Raw genomic sequence first — 20,262 nt, 5'->3', positions numbered from 1 at the left:
CGAGAATTAAGAATTCACTTTCCCTCGGAAACCAAATAGGCATGCAAAACATCTCCAGCAACATTTGGTCACATAAACAATTACATAATACACTATAACCACACGGTTTTATAAACCAAACCGCAGCTTCATCAAACCATAAAAGATTCCAAAACATCTGCCGAAACAGGGGAGGGGGATCCTTCATCACAAACAATTCTCCATTTGCATATTGTTATGGCGTTTAATTCTAAGGATCCAAGAGGTCTCTATACATTTAGTGAACCTGCATTCCACAAATCCGAAAATTTTCCTCCGTTTCCTAAAACTAAACATCGAAACGGGTGGTTATTTGCATATCGATCGAGTGCCGACACCTTTACGCAAACTTTTCCGAATAGTGGAGTTGGTCGGTTGGAGAGAAATTAGGAAATATGTGTTTTTCTTTGTTTTACTCCAAAATGAAAACACCCATCCCTCTATCTATTAAAAGTGTGTTTGTATATGCATACATTGCTTCTCAAATATCCAAATGCCACATCCTATGTCTTCATTGTAAAGAGGGATGGCAATCAGATAATCTGGAATGGAAATGATGAATTGTCTCTGAAATTATTCGAATAATTCATAATCTCTGTATCCAACGTCTTCTCAATTCATAACGGAAGTGTTATTTTGAATTACGTGGCGTGAAATAGCGCTAGTATTAATAATTCAGGAGGTATGTCGGAGACAATCACAATTCTTCTCTCCGAGAGTTTTAACTGTATGGTGGTAAAAAGCTTTAGAAAAAGCAAACGGATGACTAAAATGAACCAGACTTTCGTCGAATGTGTGTATAAATGCTTGGAGCTTGGAAATGTTGAGATAATTGTTATATCCAATTATCATGTGTTTATACGAAGACAAAACGGCATTGGCTTTAGTTTATCCAATGGCTAGACAGTTAATTAACATATAAACTTTGATGCTTCTTTATGTCCGGTGGAATATGGCATTGTGATCCAGTGTTTCTCAAAGTGTACGTCGCCAACCTATGTCATGAATGTCGTGCCGAATTGGCGACATTGATATGTGCCTGTTTAGTGCTTTGAAGTGGTTTTTTAGATTTTTCTTAGTAGCAAGTTGTCATGGCAAAAGGGGATGCTGGTGACAAAACTTTGAGAACCACTGCACTAATCCTTTAATTGCAATGTTTCTTTGAATTGATATTGAATAACAAATAGCTTCGCAACTGTTGGCTCCATTGCAAATATTGAAGGGATTTGCTTTGTCTTAACATACAGGCATGTCCAGTTGTAACGAACTACCACCGAACTTTGGTTCGAGGAACGAAAACTTAGTTCGTGATTTCGGAAATTTCGTCGGTATCCGATCTAATAGGAGAAAAAAATATAAGTAGGATATACAGAATCAAAAGTTTGATCAGAAGCTTTGTTCTCTATGGCGAAGTTCAAATGTATATATCTTTCAGTCTTCTTATGCTGTCTTAGCTACATCAGTGGTTCTTAACCAAGTTGGAAAAATTTCCGGGGTTTCCGTGAATTTGGATGAGAAATTTATTAACTTATTGTTTTGACATTATTATGTGCTGAATATTATTCACTGAAGGGTATCAATAGCCTTCACCTTATTTGAAAAATTAGGGTCCCTGGTCTTCATCTTATTGCAAAAAGATGATCGGATCCCTGGCCCTCGTCTTTTTCACATTCCTCTTTGTTAGACATGCTATAGGGTACATACGCAGGGGAAATACAATTCAAAGTTATCAGTATGGCGTCTAACCACCAGAACTTGGTTTGGTTAGGTTCGCTTTTGATACTTAAGCAAGTGTTCGAAGAAATGCATTCGGTAGTTATTTTTTGTGTGATATTTTAATCTATGCGCGTGCTATCTATTCCACCAAGGCGAAAATAAGCTCTCACATTGGAAAGGTTCTTTTCACAACTAAGCTCGTTTAAAAACTTGCAACCTTCTCTTTAGAGTTTAGACAAAAATGTAGACTCATGTAGACTCTGATGCAATTAAGTTTTTTCAAGGAATGTCCTGAGCAAGATAGTTTTCTTCCAGAGGTCAATCAACTAAAATACAGTATAATGTCTTATCTTAAACAGCAGTACGAATCTCAGAACCTTGTTATTTCGTTGTACGATGAGTTATTGAGAAAAATATCGACAACTAGCATGTCCTAACACAGTATATGCAGCTCAAGAAAGTCCTAATTTGGTTTGTTTCTCGGAAAGCAACCTTGAATTGATTTAACCCATAAGGTTAATCGACGCATCCGCTATTTCTTCGAGCTGACGTTGGTAAATGCCAAAGTTCCGATCACACAAGCTTACACAGGAGTAGAGAAGTATGCGAAGAATGCGTCCTTCGTAAGAGATAATGTCGGGAAAACTCTATCAGAGAGATTCTGTCAAGATGTTAATTACCAATGCTACGAGAGCGAACGCGTGGTTTAGCTGATGACACATTCCACAATTTCCCCGCATCCGGAAAATGATGCCTTTGTGTAGAAATAGAAGAAAAAAAGCTGCAAATTTTATGATGATGATGCTTCTACAACTGATTCCTTACACACGAAACATTTCTCACAGCGAGGATTGTCCTTCTCAAGGATTTAGACGAAATTCTTTAAGGGTTCAACGTTATTGTCATGAGACTTTCTTAAACGTTCTCGTGAAAGATTTCATTACCGTGGTATGCTGTACATAACAGAATAATTATCTTGTTTCTAGTATGATTTGTTTCAGTTCTTCAATAACATTCTGCACTGTTCAGTTATCCAGGTAAGTTTCGAGAAAAATATATAAAGAGCTATACAAGTACCTGTAAAGACTTATGTAATCAGAGTTTACAACAAGTTACAATCCGATGTTTACATCGGAAGAGTTTGAAGTGGTTTTTTAGCAGATGTCACGGGGGGGGGGGATATGATTGAAGTGTTTAACATTTTTAAACGGGATGGATAAAATGGACCATGTGTTGTTAATACATCGTCAATCAACTGCTTCGACGAGGGGACACCAGTATCGATTGGTAAGGGCAATTCTAAGTTGTGGTGTCGGAGGGGGTTTTTCCTTCTAATAGACTTGGGAATAAATGTAATAGCTTACCTTCGAGGGTCGTGAATTCTAACACGATTGACACGTATAGAAGGAAATACGATAGACGTATTGGGATAAATCGTGAAGATGTCCGTCTTTATCATAATTATTGGTTTTTTTATTGCTCTCTCTTATTGGGTTGCTGTGTTTTTCATGTAGTAGTATAGATATGTATTCGACATCCTTATTTTTCCACGGGCATCTTTTTTTTTCAGCCACCTCATTGGGGATTTTGACTGTTGTGTGGTATTTTTATTAGTATTATCATTAATCTAAATCTGGAACTGATGAAATACCTTTTATTCATTCGAATTTATTTCCAGAAAATGTGCTCGCAAAACAATGATGTCATCGCAAATGTAATTATTAGCGATATCTTCTCTCAGCATTGAATTTTCTTCAGAATGATTTTGATGACAAATCAATCATTTCTCAACATTTATTGCAACAAAATTTCGGAAATTTGCCCATCTCTTGTGAAATTTAACATTACTACGTTATCAAAATTAATAAGGTGTTAATTTTATTGTCTAATGATAAGCAACAGTTAATTGATAAACCAATACTGTTAGTGTTGAGCTAATGATGTCAATGTTAACTAAGTAACTTTTGATAACTAACTTATCAAAATTAACAATGAAAGTCTTGAACAGTGTCCCACAGGGTCTAGTAATTCAAAGTTGACATTGTTTTTTAAAATGGTGTCTCAATACTACCCAGATAGCGTTGGATCAGTACAAAACACATAAACTAATGTGATATGGCGTTGAAGAGAGAGAAGTCCATGTTCACACACGCATGAGTGAGCGTATCGTGAAATTTCGCTACAGGGAAAACCAAACGGGTTTTCGTACCAGCAGAAGCCAAACAATTTACCACCGTTGAATGCCATTATTGATCATTTATTTCACTCCTTATGATGCATTTTTTACATTAACATTTAATGTATTAAACGTTAATTAAATTTTTGAAAAACAATATTGAAACTGCGAAATACTGTCGAAGCTGGATATTTATACGGTGAGAATGGCAACAACTACCTAAAAAGCATATCAGATACAATTATTTTCGACAATAATGTTTTTTGTGCAGTTGATTTTAGCAACGATACCCTTAAGAATTATGTCGAAAGCAACAATATTCGGCTTTACATGTTTCAGTTGGTCCAAATGTAATTACGACAGTGTGTAGCAAGTACAATGAAGTTGTGTTTCTTCCTGCAACGTCACAAATATTCGAAAATTTAACTTTACTCCCAATATAAAATATAGATAACAACACTAACTTCAGTCAAGCATTCTTAAAGGAATTTTAGAGTGCGATAGCCCAAGTTGATAAGATACTCGCCTAAAGTATCAAAGAATGTTTAGAGGTGTCGCGAGTTCGATACCCGGTTCATTCTTGTCAAAAACTTTCCTGACACAGGGTACAACAGATATACGGTGACATGACCATAGAAAAAGATTGCTACCCCAGAGAGCCCCACACAGAGGGTTTAGCGCACCAATCTCACGGTGAGTATAAAAAAAAGCCTGCCGTTTGGAATCGGCAATAAATTGTAGGTCCCGGTCTAATTAGGCCTCGCGTGCAGAAAATGACCGTGAAGCGACAAAAATGATCAATGATCAAAGGAATTTTATGGGACATTCCCTTATGGGACATGTCACTTATGCACAAATATTACGGCCAATGCTGGAAATCTAGACTCATCAAAAAAGTGGGCATTAATTGGTCTGATTATCTGTAATAACAAGGTCTGCCATTCTGATAACTGGCCTTTCACTTCAATTTGGTGGGCAATTACGTAAATGCCCTCCCACGAAAAAAAAATACAAACATTATTTGAACTTTCAACAAGATGAGAAAGTAAACACAGGGTGTCCCATAAATTCTTAAATAGTTTAAAAATTAAAAGAATACGTATATTTTTGAATTCGATTGGCGAAAAAAGGTTATTTTCACGAAGGGTTTTTTTTGGCACACGAAATAAGGTTGAAATTTCTGTTGATAGAGACCGCTGCATAGAAATCCGCAGAAATGATTGGACCTGAACCTTCCTTCAATATCTTTTGTGCTCGAAACGATGGCAAAGATTCAGCCGGCGATTCATGGCTGAGGTAAAACAAATTCACCGATAGTGCTTTATACAAGCATTAGTAACAGGATAATATTCAGAAATGAGCTGTTAATTATACACCCCAGCATTTGGACTCTGATCTGCACATTTCCAGTTATTTGCTTTCGTAAAACACCCCCTATCTACAGAAATGTGAACTATTCTTTTTCTGCATTAAAATAATTCCCCTTATCGTGAGAATTTCTTCGCAAATCAAACCAAATTTTCCAATTCCTTACAATTTTTACTTATATTTCAGCCGTTTACGAATTTTTGGGGCACCGTGTATGTTGAGTATTCGAAAGAAGCGCACTCATTGGGTGTTGCCATCAAACATAAATTCGAAATACGAAATTGTCATTGGATGATTATTTTTCTGCATATAAATTAAATTGTATGGATTCTGTAACCAAAGCCTGTCTCTCATAAGTTCGGGTCCTCGGCAAACGTGAATTTTTAGGCCCCTCCTCCTTCATACAGTATTCTTTGAGTCATAGATACACGGTATTATTATGTAGCACAATTATGTATAATTAATATTACATTTCGAAGTACGCTGTGGAATTTGCGTGCTTTATTTCTTCATCAGGGTACTCCATTTTACATTGAAAATTCAGGAATGTGAGAAAGTACACATGCAAAATGGACTAATAAATTTCGGAATTTTGGGGGGGTCCCTTGAAATTTGTAGGCCCTGGCAGAGGGGGCATAGGGGTTCATGTCTCTCCCAAGACCATCAAAAATTATAAAAAAAATACTTCGGTAAAAAAATTAAAAATCGCGAAAGCAAAATACCCTTTATATGCTATTTTAACCAGTTCCTGTTAATTTAAACTCTCTTTGAAGGGTGGTTACCCAAAATTTCTCGGGTAAGAAATTTCTGTGCCCTCCTGCAAGCCTATTGTGTCCCCCTCCGAAAGTCAATCCTGCGCACGCCCCTGGGTTCCTGGGCACATGCCTCGTTTGCCCGTTACAGAAACGGACACTCTTTGTAACTCACTGAGGCTAGATTTTGGAGACAGCATAATTCTGTGGTGTTTGGTAAGAACATGATATCTCCAGAAAATGTCTTTTTGATCTGAAGGCAAGTCTTGTTAATTATAACTAATTAGACGTGAGATAAATGCACAAATACGTGCGTACGGCTAAACAACATGCTGATAATTGATATTTTCATTTGTATTTGTGTGTGTTGTTTATTTTTGATTTTTAAATGACAATGAAAAATGCTTATGCCTCAAAAATGTGATTTTGGAGTTATCATGTTCTGACCAAACACCACAGAATTTAAGAAAGCGAAATCGTGGATCTTTCAAAGAGAAAATAATTAATAATTTAATATAACTATTAATAATTAAATTAAAATAATATATTTAAACTAAACCAATCATCGTAACTCTTTATATTCGGATAAAAAACAACAAAAAGCGAAAATATTGTAGTGAAAACTAATGCAAGAATTGTGTATTATAAACAGACTTCTTAGTGAGATAAAACGTATTCATTTTAGTACACGAATCCTAATTCCGAATTTGAATGCACGGCGATAATGGATAGAACTTCCAACAAGCTTTTCGACTCGGAAATTAATGCCGAACAAATAGGAAAAAAATAATCTATAACAAAAATGTGAATAATTTAGAAAATTCCAAGGAGAAAAAACAGGATTAAGTTACTCTCTCTCTCTCCTCTTATAATGGAAAAATAACGTTTACTACGTCAACAAAGAATGTACGTAATCCCTTCCCTTCATGCTTTGAATCTTCTCTCAAATGGGGAAAAGGATCAGACATGATTCAATGCTGAGATTGTGATGAAGAATTAATTGAATTATGTATTAAGCTTTACGAGATAATTTTAAGATTCCAACACATTTCAATGTTTTCTTTAGAGATTTTCTTTTCACGTTTGGTTTCATTTTGATTTTATGTGAATTTTTAAATCTGGATTTGTTTCGAATTTTTTTTTTATAATTAGAAAACTCATAAAAAATGATTAAATGAATTTTCTTTATGAATATAGCGGAAAGAAATTCCATAAATATTTGAATTTTTTTATCTATTCTTTCTCAGAATTTGATTGTGAATTATTATTATTTTTTCGAAATTTTAGTTTTGTTTATCTATTCTATATTTTTAAGATTTTATTTTTTTCTGAATTATCTATTATTTTTCAGCATTTTATTCTGAATGATCTGTGTAGTAATTTTATTCTGAATGATCTGTGTAGTAATTTTATTCTGAATGATCTGTGTAATAATTTTATTCTGAATGATCTGTGTAATAATTTTATTCTAAATTATCTATTTATTCTTTTTCGAAGTTTGATTCTGAATTATCGAGTCATTTTCGACGTTATTATTAAATTGTCGATTCAATTTCAAAGTTATTATTAAATTATCAAATCATTTTTAAGATTTGATTGTGGATTATATATTATTCTTCAAGATTTCATTCTGAAATACTTATTTCTTTTCTGATTTGACTGTGATTGATCTATTCTTATTCCATTTGATTCTGAATTATCAAATCTTTCTAAAATAGATTCTGAATTGTCAAATCTTTCTAAAAATATGATACTGATCCACTTTTTTCAAAATTTGATTGTGAATAATTTATTGTTTTTAGAATTTGATTTTGAATTATTAATTCTTTTCAATAATTTAATTGTACAATAATTTATCTATTCCTTTTCAGAATTTGATCAGGAATTATCTCTTCTTTCTCGACATTTTTTTGAATCCCTGCTAAACAATGTTCGGAAACTTGAGCCGCTCGTCAATGAAAATTCCCAAATCGGTGACCCTAGTTGCATTCAGGATAGTAGTACCATTCAACTCGTAAGTGAAACGTGGGTCGCTAATTTTATTTCGAACAATCCACGTTTCACTTACGAATTGAATGGCACTACTATCCCGGATGCAACTAGGGTCACCGATTTGGGAATTTTCATTGACGAGCGGCTCAAGTTTTCCGAACAGTGTTCTGGTCAAAAGTGAATGAAATGCTCGGTTTCATTCTTAAAAAGGGTCTGTTCGCGTTCTCCTAAAGTCATTCTTCCGGTTTTCCGAGGCTTAGTTCGTCCTGCACTGGAGTATTAAACCAAACGCGCCCTCACGTTAATATTCCCGAGGAATTTCTAACGTATAGGGGACGCGATGGACAGGGGGAAAAAAAAGTCACATGAGGACAGCATCCGTGGCAGACCACATGGCCTCACAGGCAATTAAATTTTCGAATCGTGCAAAACATATATTCTGGAGAATTATTTGTGCATAGCTGGTGCAAAACAACACTGTACAGAACAGAAATAAAAGAATATACATTATTAAAACGCTGGACTTAGCACATTGGTAGTAAAAGTAATGTAAGGCTAGGGGAAGTTGCACATAGGAAACACGTCCTAGTCCATGTAACTCAGTGATGACAAGGGCAGGTAGTATTCATCCTGGTTAATCATTAACTGCCTGGGGGAAGAAAACACATCCCAGTCCAGTTTCTCCACCTGCTTAAACAGCCTTCATCCCTTCTATATGCACAAAGGACGCTTGAAATTATGATATTACTTATATCAGACGAGCCATTAAAAAGTCTCTCCGCAGAGAGCAACAGGGCTACAACGGTAAAATCTTTAAACGTTACACGTCACTCATAGTTGGAAAAATACGTGGTAGATGGCAGCACTATAACAAGCATTGCACATCACCAAGCTTCACATTAGGTTCACAACTCCGAGGAATATGGACGAGGTACATGTGTGCTTTAGTATTAGTAGTAGGTTATAGTGCCGCATGGAGTTTTTCAATACTAGGGTTGTTAATAGATGGAATAGCTTACCTTGCGCGGGGGTCGTGAGTCCTAACACAATGGATACGTTTGAAAAGAGGCACGATAAATATAGTGGGATAAAACGAGGAATCTATACATACTTAGGTAAGGCAAATTAAAATGTGTGCTAATAAATGCCAGGAGAGCTTGGGTAATAAGAAATATTTTTTTTAGAAATAATGATAGCTGTGGAGGGCACGGATCTTACATTACGAAATCTTGGACAAAAGATGGGGATGAATCTTTCTTACACATCTTACGATACTTTTTTAAGAAATATATCGGATAGGAAAGGGGTGGGAGTGTTGAAATCATGTTTGATGGCTAGAGAGTGTAACATGCAGATTAGTGATATTGAAACTATATATGGGTTGAGCTTGAAAACAAAAGACGGCATAAACTTATTGTTGGGGTTTGTTACAATCCACCGAATAGGGATCCAAACTACATCGCCAAATTTGATGATGAAATTTCCTACATGTGTAAGAGTAAGAGGGTTCTCATATACTAGGGGATTTCAATTACACGGGTGTAGATTGGGAGGATCTTTCAGCTGGAGATCAATATGAAAGGGATTTTCTTAAGTTGGTGCTCGATAATATTTTGTATCAGCATGTATCAGAAGCTACTAGGGGTGCTGCTATTTTGGATTTAGTTCTTACTAGTTCTGAGGATCTTATTGCACATGTTTCGGTGGGGACGAGTTTTCTTCCCGTGATAATCATGTCGTAAGTTTTTTTCTGTAACTTGTCTTCGGGTAAGGTTGATAACAAAAGACTGGTTCCTTGTTTTCGGAGAACTAATTTCGATGTTAGCAGTAGTTTCCAAAGGTCGGTTGGAATCAGTCGGTCAGTTGGTAAGTCAATGGGAAGAATTTAGTACGAAGCTATCTTCTGTTTTGCTCGACGTTATTCCCTTTGTTCAAAAAAGCGTGTTTGTACGTCGCACCCTCTGCGGATAGCGTGCGTAACCTTTATCTTGAAAAGAAATGAAAGAGTATAAAAGTGGACGAGGTGACCTGCCATTGTTTACTGATAAAAGAAAGCGATAAGGGATAGTAAAAAGAAAGTTGAATCTAGGCTGGCAGATAACATTGGCTCTGACACCAAATCATTCTTAGATACGTCAATAATGGATGTAAGGGGACAGTTGGCACCATATCGATAGGAGAGTCTAGGGTAGACAGCAATGTAGACATGTGTAGTGCTTTCCATGATTTTTTCGCGTTGGTTTTTAATAGAGAAAATAATATTCAATGTACGGGTGTTCCTTGGAGAAACAAAATTCTCAACGCTTTTTCAAGTGGAAGATGTGGAGGTCCTAACTCTTTTGAAAAATGTATGTGCAAGCAGATCACAAGAACCAGATGATATTTATCCTAGGGCCCTCAGGGAATGTGCTAATGAATTGTTGGGGCCAGTCGCACAGATATACAGGAGTAGTGTTGCTGAGGGTATCGTCTCAAGGGATTGGAAACTTGCTAATGTTGTTCCGATATTTAAAAAGGGTAGTAGAGAGGCTGTGTCCAGTTATCGTCCAGTGAGTTTGACGAGCTCCCTCTAAAAAATTTTGGAAATTATTATCAAAAAGCAATTGATGAAGTGGTTAGACGAGAATAGTGTATTGTCGGATAATCAGCATGGGTTCAGGAAGGGGAAGTCATGTGTAACTAACCTCTTTTGCTTCTATGATTACGTGACGAAGGCTTTGGGTAGGGGCAAAAATGTAGATGTTGCTTACCTTGATTTCCAGAAGACATTCGATCTGGTCCAACATGGCAAACTCTTGAAACGTTTACACGAGATTGGGATTGGGGGCAACTAGTGGAATTGGATAGAATTGTAGTTAAGAGATAGGTCACAACGAGTTATGGTGAATTCTCTGGTTGGACAGGCGACGCAAGTGGAGTTCCTCAAGGAAGTGTCCTTGACCCCATACTTTTTCACTTTTTATCGATAAACTCTTTATCGATGGGATTGCTAGCAAATTCGCAGATGGCGCGAAGCCAATGGGGGTAATCGGGAATCAATGCGATAAAGAGTTGCTCCAGACCAACTTAAACAGGATTGCAGCATGGGCAAATGAATGGAGCATGACGTAGTCAACACTAACTCGGGACGTAGTCATTTGGTTCGGGACCCACATTTTCAGGGTGCGTCAAAAGTTCATTAAAACATTCAAAATTGGTTGGAAACGAACAAATAATAAAAAAACACTGGATTGCAGGGTTTTTTTTTTTTTATCAATAGGAACAAATCAGTTTGAAGAAAAAAAAAATCGATGATGCTAATGCATATTTATGCAAATCAGGATGTCAGTGAAATGAATAGAACTTTAGACGCCTGCCTAATGAAGGAAAGAGATGTTTTTTGAATTTTTTTATGCCGTGGAGAACTCGGAAAGAAAAGTCATCTGGTCTCCGCCGGGACTCGAACCCAGACCCTCTTGCATTCCGTTTTCTCCCCAGAAAATGTCATGTTTTTTAAATATATTTTTTCATTCCCACTTTCATATGTCTATGACCAGGAACCAGTGCCGTCTTAAGGCATGGACCCAACCGGGCACGGCCCGGGGGCCTCAACAGAAGAAATTCGTCACAAGAGATACCTCACAAAAATGAGATTTGGTTGAAATTTCCTAGAATTTACCTGGTAGGGCCTCAAAAAACCGCTTGGCCCGGGGCCCATGATGGTCTTAAAACGGCCCTGCCAAGAACAACCAACCATAACAAAATTCATACTTAATTTTTAAATGTAACAACCTGAAAATTTTGATTCACTCATTAATTTTTTTTCAAAAGCTCTGAATTTTTTTGCATGAAACATAAATATTTTAGTCTTTAGATAGATTATGTTACTGAACTAGATTATGTATCAATGTAATTAGATTACAAGATTATGTATCTATAGTTATCATTATTACTGTTGCATGAAGCTATAGCGTTAGTGCAGATTCAGTTAAAGTTATACTTTTCGTTTGTGCTCTCTGCGGACATAGATTACGATGCCCGAGCGTAGCACGGGCAAGTCAATTTCGGGTAGAAATTGGATGTCCGTTACTGACCAATACCATCTATAGCAGAAGACTCCCCTTCCCCGAGCGAACCTCGTGACGTCACTGAAGAAGGTCATCATTGAAGAAGGCCATTGGATATAGCAGGCCGACGCATGCGCCATCTTTACCCTTTTTGGAAGCAAAGCCAATGCCTATGGGTAAGATGACCTTCTTCAGTGACATCACGAGTAAACAGGCCTACAACGATAAACGTACACATAACAAGAGCATTTACACACAAACACACTTCACGTCATTTTTCACTACGCGTACAAGCACATTCCCGCGTGTACCAATTCGTTAGAGGTTCCCGCAGAGGAATGTGGACTAGGTGCATGTGTGGTTTAGTAGTAGTAGTAGTGACATCACGAGCTTCAGGCAGAAACCTTCTGCTACAGATGGTGTTGGTCTGACACGGGCATTCAGGCAAGAGGTTAAGAAACTTGCTTTGGACGCGGATCGCATTGATCTCTTAAATTGACTGTGTATGTTGTACGTATATATTTTTATGTGTCGTATTGTATGCGTATGTTTGTATATGAGTAGTGTTGTAATTACTTTTTGTGTCGTTATGTATTGTATATGTGTGTATGCTATTAAAATTTCAATTTCAAATTTTAATAATCGTAAGTCTTTTTTCAATTTTCGTAATTTGGTTTATAAGTGATAGAAATTGTTTTCATGCGCAGTTCGGGTTGAGTTGAAAAATTCAACTTTAGTGTGCGAACGTTGGGAGTATTTTTGAGTTTTAGTCATGGTAAGTCAAGGAAATTTCGGGTTTTGGGGAAGGAAAATCGGGAATATTTCCTCGTTTCGAGATAGGAAAATCAGGAATATTTCCGAGTTTTGGTCAGTGAAATTCAGAATAAGTTTTGAGTTTTCATTAGGGTAAGGCAGGGAAAATTTTGAGTTTTGATCACGAAAAGAAAGCCGAGAAAGTTTCTTAAATTTGATCCTGGGAAAGTCCTCTATCCGATTCAGCTGGAAACTCTGGATTGCCATTACATCCGGTTGCCACTTCAGCAGCAAAAACAAAAAAATTCCATGTCATTACGGGGGGGGGGGGGGTATCCGACACACATCGCATACAACAATCGATCAAACTCACTTACAGGTACAACACACCCATAATTCTCAATAGTTCCCTTATAATTACATACCCGATCGTTCAAACAGGAAAAGAAAAAAAAAACTCGATGTGAAAAAAACTTTTCTTCGATAAAACCAATTTAAGTGAAAAGCGCGTTGGGGGCGAAAGGTTTTTCAATTCCCCCCTCTCACTCTTCAGCATTATACACTGCATTCCTCTCCCCACACACATATATCGAACTTTTTTCCGTGGTAATTGACAGAACAGGGAATTGTGTATTCTAATGTAGTTTAAGGTTAGAGAGAAGGATATATTCAACAACAAACCAGAAGAAGAGTTTCATTCTGATCCTCCTTGGATGCATCCATTCCCACGTGGAGACTCAATAACTAAAATAGAATCTCAAGGAAGTTTTAAACTGCAATGTGGAAGATCGATTCCATCGTGGTAATGCAATTTTAAAACCGTTTAAACTGTTTTTTTTCCCTTTTTATTTTCCAGATTAAAATGGATAAGGGATATTTTTTTCGGATAAAGGAAATAAACCTGATGTTTAATAGACGATTTAGAGATCAATTCAACGTTTGTGGAAGTCGTCTCTCAAAATAACGTGGGGAGGGGGTTATTTCTGTCTGGTGCGATTTGGCGCTTGTGAGTGGCTACCTACCGTGCCGCTTGATAAAATAATGCCCTAGGGCAGTGGTTCTCAACCGGGGGGCATATGGCCCCCCTAGTGGTACTGAGATACTTCAAGGGGGCCACGGAAGAAAATGGAGAAAGGGGCCATGACAGGTGGTTTGGATATTAGTGACTATACATTGCAGAATCCAACAAAACCACCCATAAAACCAGGGCCGTCTTAAGGCATGGACCCACCCGGGCCTCGCCGCCTACATTTTGCACAGACCCCTCGTCTGTATTAAATTTATATGTGAAAAACAAAAATGATGAAAACCGTATCAGGCACTGGGCTACAGCTCTATCAGTCCCACTCTTGTGAGGAGTCATCGCCGGGGGTCTCATGTCATGTTTTGCACTTTACAAAATATGATATGAGGCCCCCCCCCCGGCCATGACATATTTTGTATTTTGTTTTGCACTATACAAAATATGTCATGGCCGGGGGTCTCATGTCATATTTTGTATAGTACAATAAATTTTAACAATAAGTAGGAAATATGTAGACTGTTTATTTCCAGTTAAGTATGGAACCATAGCATCACTTTGCCTAAGGGGCTCATGATGTTGAGACGGCCCTGAATAGAACTCGGCCTAGCGGAGAGTTCAATAAATTCTAGGCTAGTGGTCTGGAGGCCAATCTTGAAATTTTCGTTCAGTATAAATTCACTGAAAAAATCAATTCAATACATATAAAGGATCTTGCTTCTGGATGAGGGTCGAAGACTGGGTAAGACAGGGGAGCCGCGAGAAAAAATATGGTTCAAAGGGGGCCACGGACAAAAAAAGGTTAAGAAACACTGCTCTAGGGCGTGCACATAGTGAGGGGCCATTCAAGTATTACGTAAGCAGATTTTCAGCCATTTTTGACCCCCCCCCTTGTCAGCAAAAGTCAGCAAAACACTGACCCCCCTCCCCCCTGTCTCAGTAAAATTTCGTCAGCAGCTTAGAACAGCGGTTCTCAACCGGTGCTCCGCAGCGACTCAAGGGAAATAAATATGTAAAGTTGACAAATAAATAAAAAAAGAGGCCTACGGAGTTCCGCCATTACAATTACACACAGAAAAGGCTCCTCGAGTCAAATAGACCTCCGATGTAAAAATTATGTACCGAAAAGCGAGTCAAAATAGTTTGAGAACCGCTGGTCTAGATCGTAATGCAACACGGTTCGTTGAGAGGGAATGGCATTTAAATTAATTTTACAAAATTCATAAATTATTAATAATAATTAGCACGTGGTCCACCTGCCGTATTGTGGCTCGAACCGTATTGAACAGGCATAAATTTTGTCACACTTTTAAAGCGCTTCATCATCTCTTTATCAAATATACGTTGCAATTCGATAACTTTGACCATTTTTCGAATTTTTTATTACTGTTTTTGTTTAATTAATGTAAATTAATAGAAGTAAAGGAATCAAGTACTGGAATTCCACGACCCTCACAAGGGTGTGGCTGACAGGCAGGATCTCCTTAAGAGCATCATGGGCCCCCGAGCCAAGGAATTTTTTGGAGGCCCTACCTGAAAAATTCAACTACGTCTCGTTTTTCTGAGGCATCTCCTCTCTTGAGGCCCTTCGGGCCCGGCCCGGGGTGGGGGAGACATGTGCTAAAACGGCACTGCCTGAAGTTCACACTAGGCTTCCTCCTTTTTCAGTTTTGAATCTGGTAACCCTATCTGAAGCTCTCTCTCTCTCTTCATCATCGCACGAATTGCCTGAAATTTCGAGATTAGATGGCAGCACCAACAGTATATAAATCAAGCCTCTATCGAGCTTATATTACTGGAGAATCAGCGGTCTCCGCCTTGGCAGTGCTGAGAACATGAAAAAATAATTTCAGCATCGATGAGATAATTCCAAAATTAATGAAAGAGATAATTTCAGCATTAATGAAAGAGATAATTTCAGCATTAATGAAAGAGGTAATTTCAGCATTAATGAAAGAAAATATTCCAGAGTTAATGTAAGAGATAATTTCAGCATTAATGAAAGAGATAATTTCAGCATTAATGAAAGAGGTAATTTCAGCATTAATGAAAGAAAATATTCCAGAGTTAATGTAAGAGATAATTTCAGCATTAATGAAAGAAAATATTCCAGAGTTAATGTAAGAGATAATTTCAGCATTGATAAAAGTGATAATTCCAAAATTGATGAAAGAATTAATGAATAATAAAATTTATGAAAGATAATTCCAGAATGAAGGAAAGAGATAATTCCAAAATTAATGAAAAAGAGATAATTCCAAATTTAATGAAAGAGACAATTCCAGAATTAATGATATATAATTTCAGCTTCAATGAAAGAAATAATTTCAGCATTAATGAAAGAAAAAAAATCCAGAATTGATTAAAGCAATTACTCCAGAAGTAATAAAAGAAATAATAATTGATAAAGGAAACAATTCCAGAATTAATTAATGAAAATTCCAGAAATAATGAATGAAAATTCCAGAAATAATGAATGAAAATTCAAGAAATAATGAATGAAAATTCCAGAAATAATGAATGAAAATTCAAGAAATAATGAATGAAAATTCAAGAAATAATGAATGAAAATTCAAGAAATAATGAATGAAAATTCAAGAAATAATGAATGAAAATTCAAGAAATAATGAATGAAAATTCAAGAAATAATGAATGAAAATTCAAGAAATAATGAATGAAAATTCAAGAAATAATGAATGCAAATTCAAGAAATAATGAATGAAAATTCAAGAAATAATGAATGAAAATTCAAGAAATAATGAATGCAAATTCAAGAAATAATGAATGCAAATTCAAGAAATAATGAAATAAATAACTTAATCTTTTTTCACCTTTAGATGAGTTCTTTATCCTTTTTTTTATTCTTTAAACCTAATATTTAGAGACCGAACTGTACATTTCTATGTGCAAATTGCCAGGCGGGAACTTTGTTTTCGCCGAGTCACGCCTCGCATTTGATGTCGCTGCAGTCGCGGCCCTCCAGTAATATAAGCTCGATGCAAGCTTAGGAATCTCTGTCGTCTGCTTCTCTCCAGGTTACTTGTTTTGGGCGTCTCCTTGTGTCCTGAAAAAATTACTGAACTGGCAGTTCAAACTTCCAGTTCTGTTTGTGAGCTTAGCTTCTAGGGAACCGAACAAACTGTCTGTCGTCTGCTCATTAAGAGGTTCTTCGTTTTCGACGTCTCCTTATGCTCAGATAAAATAACCGAACTTTCAGTTTGAATTTCCAGTTCAGTTTACGAGCTTTGTTTATAGGGAACTGAGCGGAATAAAGAATATAGTTTTTTCATTTTGACCTTCATCATCACCACGTGAGTCACTTTTAAATTTGACATTAGATGGCAGCACATTACTATAAACTGGAGTGTGGAAAAATTCATTTTTTACGACCTTACCTGTCGTATGCTTGTGTGGAGGTCCTTTGTTGTTACTGAACTGGAAGTTTGATCTTTCAGGCCAGTTTATAAGGAACAAAACTGAATGAAGAATTTAGTTTTTTATACATGAGCTTCGTCATCACCACATGAGGCACTTCCGATTTTCAAAGTACCAACAATATTTTTGAAAATGAATGTCTTAACGTATTCTAGAGCAGCGGTTCTCAACCGATGCTCCGTGTGCACTTCTCAGGGGCTCCGCGGCCACTCGAGAATAATAAAATAAAACAATATATTCGATAAACAAACAAAAAAGAGGCCTAAAGGGTACCGCCATATAAATGATATACTAAAAAGTGCTCTTCGAGTTAAACAGGCCTCCGCCAGAAAAATTATTCACTTAAAAGGGCTTCGCGAGTCAGAAAAGGTTGAGAACCGCTGGATTAGACTATTTCATATCTTCAAAAAGGGGAGGTCGATGATGTAAGCAACCTTCAAACCCCCCCCCCCACCCTTTGTCAGCAAAAGTCAGCAAATCCGAACCCCCCCTCGATGCTGACGTAATACTTGAATGACCCCTGAGGCGACCACGGGATACGGGAGTGCACAATATAGACTAGCGAAGAAAACAATTTTATTGTTTTATTCTCCCCCGCGCATACTCGAGAAGCGAGACAAAGAAGAGAAAGCGGCCCCCATCAACAAGGTGCGCGGGGGTTGAGCAAACATGTTTGTTTTCACCCCGATCTGCTGATTGGTCTATTGTTCCATTTTTTTTCTTTCCCTCTTCTGCGGAAGGATCATGATCATCATCACAACCTTACATTTCAGAACCCTCCCGGGCATTTTCACTATACTCTTCATGCTGTTTTACTTTGTGTGGACATCTCTTCCACCATCCCTATGCATTTTTTTCTTCCTCGTCGCGATTCTTGGAACCTCTCATACCTCTTCGCTCCACTATGAACGCAGCGTTAGAAAGACACGAGTTTCCATTTCGTCGCCAATTTTACGATTGCACCAAAACAGCTCCGATGTTGTCAACGTTCAAGCGCCTAAATGAACATCACTGTGATCTTTATAAGTTTGGATCTGTTATACAGTCGAATCCCGTTATAACGAACTCCAAGAGACCGGAGAAATCACTTCGTTATAACGAAATTTCGTTACAAAGGAATTCCAAGTTTTTGCATTGCTCCTATATGAACTTATCTGAGAGATTAGAAAAGTGTTCGTTAAAACGAGATTTTTCTATCAATTATACAACTTTGTGCAATTCAGAATGCAATTCGGAATTCTATACACGCTGAGTTTTTCCATGATGTTTGACTTTCAATGAGGCATTAAAGTTGCTCAATTCGCTATTGAGTGAACCTCAGAATTCCATATCTCATTTTGAATTCCATAAATATTCATTAAGCTTCGAATTTAATTCCACGTTAAAAGATTGCCAGACCAATCAATGTTAAGGAGGGGGGTTTCGTTTTATAGAAATTCTCCTGAGGAATGAATTATTTATGGAAATCCGGATATATAAGATCACGGACCTGTGAAATTGCGAAATGACTAGGGTAATTTTATGGAAGTCACACCTAGCTTGTTTATTGGTCAACATTTCTGAATGATACCGTTGGTCTCAAGTGGCACGTTTCATTAAAAAAAAGTGACCATGTGTAGTTATATAAGCATTCACAAACTCTTGTTTGGCTCAAATCTTCTTCTTTAACTACTTCACGTAGAAGCTTTTGGCAACAAATTTGGCTGATCTCCATTTGATAAATTGCCGACAAACCTGGTGACCTTGTCCTAACTTAACCGCGCGTTAGAAAAGGAAGAAAAAATATAGTTTTAGTTAAGAGAGCGTATACACAGTATATTTCTCTTTCACACTTACCCTTTGTGTTCTGTTTTTCTCTCACGTGTGTAGTAGGAAGATTCATTTTATGTGGGGACAAATTCAGGAGTATAGAAAAAATGGGGGTGAGAAAAGAAACCTTTGGTTCATAGGGTTACAAAAAAGGTTGCGGTGTTGAGGAGAGAGAAAATAAAACACAAAGAACTGAATTGAATTGATTTTCCACTGGTGTTTTGGATGCAATATTTCGCCACCACCAGACCAACCGTGACCCCCGCTCTGTCCCACTAGGGGATATAAGCTGGTCCGTCTCAGGAGACGTGGGTCACGGTTAAAAAATCCAATGGCATCCAAGACCAGCAAACCACCCACACCAAGCCACAAGCCAACCAGCGGCAGGTTCCCTCATACAACTTTACCCCCCCCCCCCCCACACACACACACACTTCCCCCACTTGTTCTACATGAAATAATATATCAATAGAAAGATATGGGAGAACATGGACAGGTGCAGAGACGCACATCGCGCAATATTTCGCCCGTGATCGTAAAGGGCTTTTAACCACAAATTTGGAAAATGTGTAATTGAAGAAGTACCAGTGATACATCTTCATTGATATGTTTGTTAGTATCAATAGGAAATGGGAAAAATAGAAATCCCGTCACATTTTTCCTGTACACGTAAAGGAAAAAAACCAATTCCCAATCATAGGGTCACCAATGAAGAATATCAGAAAAAGAGAGATGGGACTTGAAAATGTATTTAATATTCATTTACTCTAGGCCAAAGATATTTCTCCTTCGATGAAAACGTGTTATTTTGATTGATTAATGAATTTTCAGCTGTCGTAAATTTGAGTATTCAATTCGGGTTTTGCCAACTTAAGTGGTCGGCATCATCAGAAGATGTATTCCCTTCTCGAAATTTCGGTAAACGTCTCAGCTCGAATCTATGAAGATTTGAGTCAACTGTCATGCAAATACCGAAGAAACCATTATGCAAAAGTTACCAGGAGTGGAAACTTCTCTTGGAGATGAAAGCTAGTAACTATAGGTGTCGGAACATCGTCGTAAGGACACTGAACCTTACGACGGTCCTAAGACCAGAAAACCACAAACCGTTCATCAATGACAATTCCTAAAACAGGACTAGATACTTGTCGTGCTCGCTGAAAAAAAAAAATTACA

Source organism: Pholcus phalangioides, unplaced genomic scaffold, assembly GCF_987345545.1.
Source record: "Pholcus phalangioides strain wild (caught in Gottingen) unplaced genomic scaffold, Ppha-v1.0 ptg000012l_1, whole genome shotgun sequence".
In the NCBI taxonomy this organism is placed as follows: domain Eukaryota; kingdom Metazoa; phylum Arthropoda; class Arachnida; order Araneae; family Pholcidae; genus Pholcus; species Pholcus phalangioides.
The sequence above is the reverse complement of the archived record's forward strand: the minus strand, read 5'-3'. Positions refer to the sequence as shown.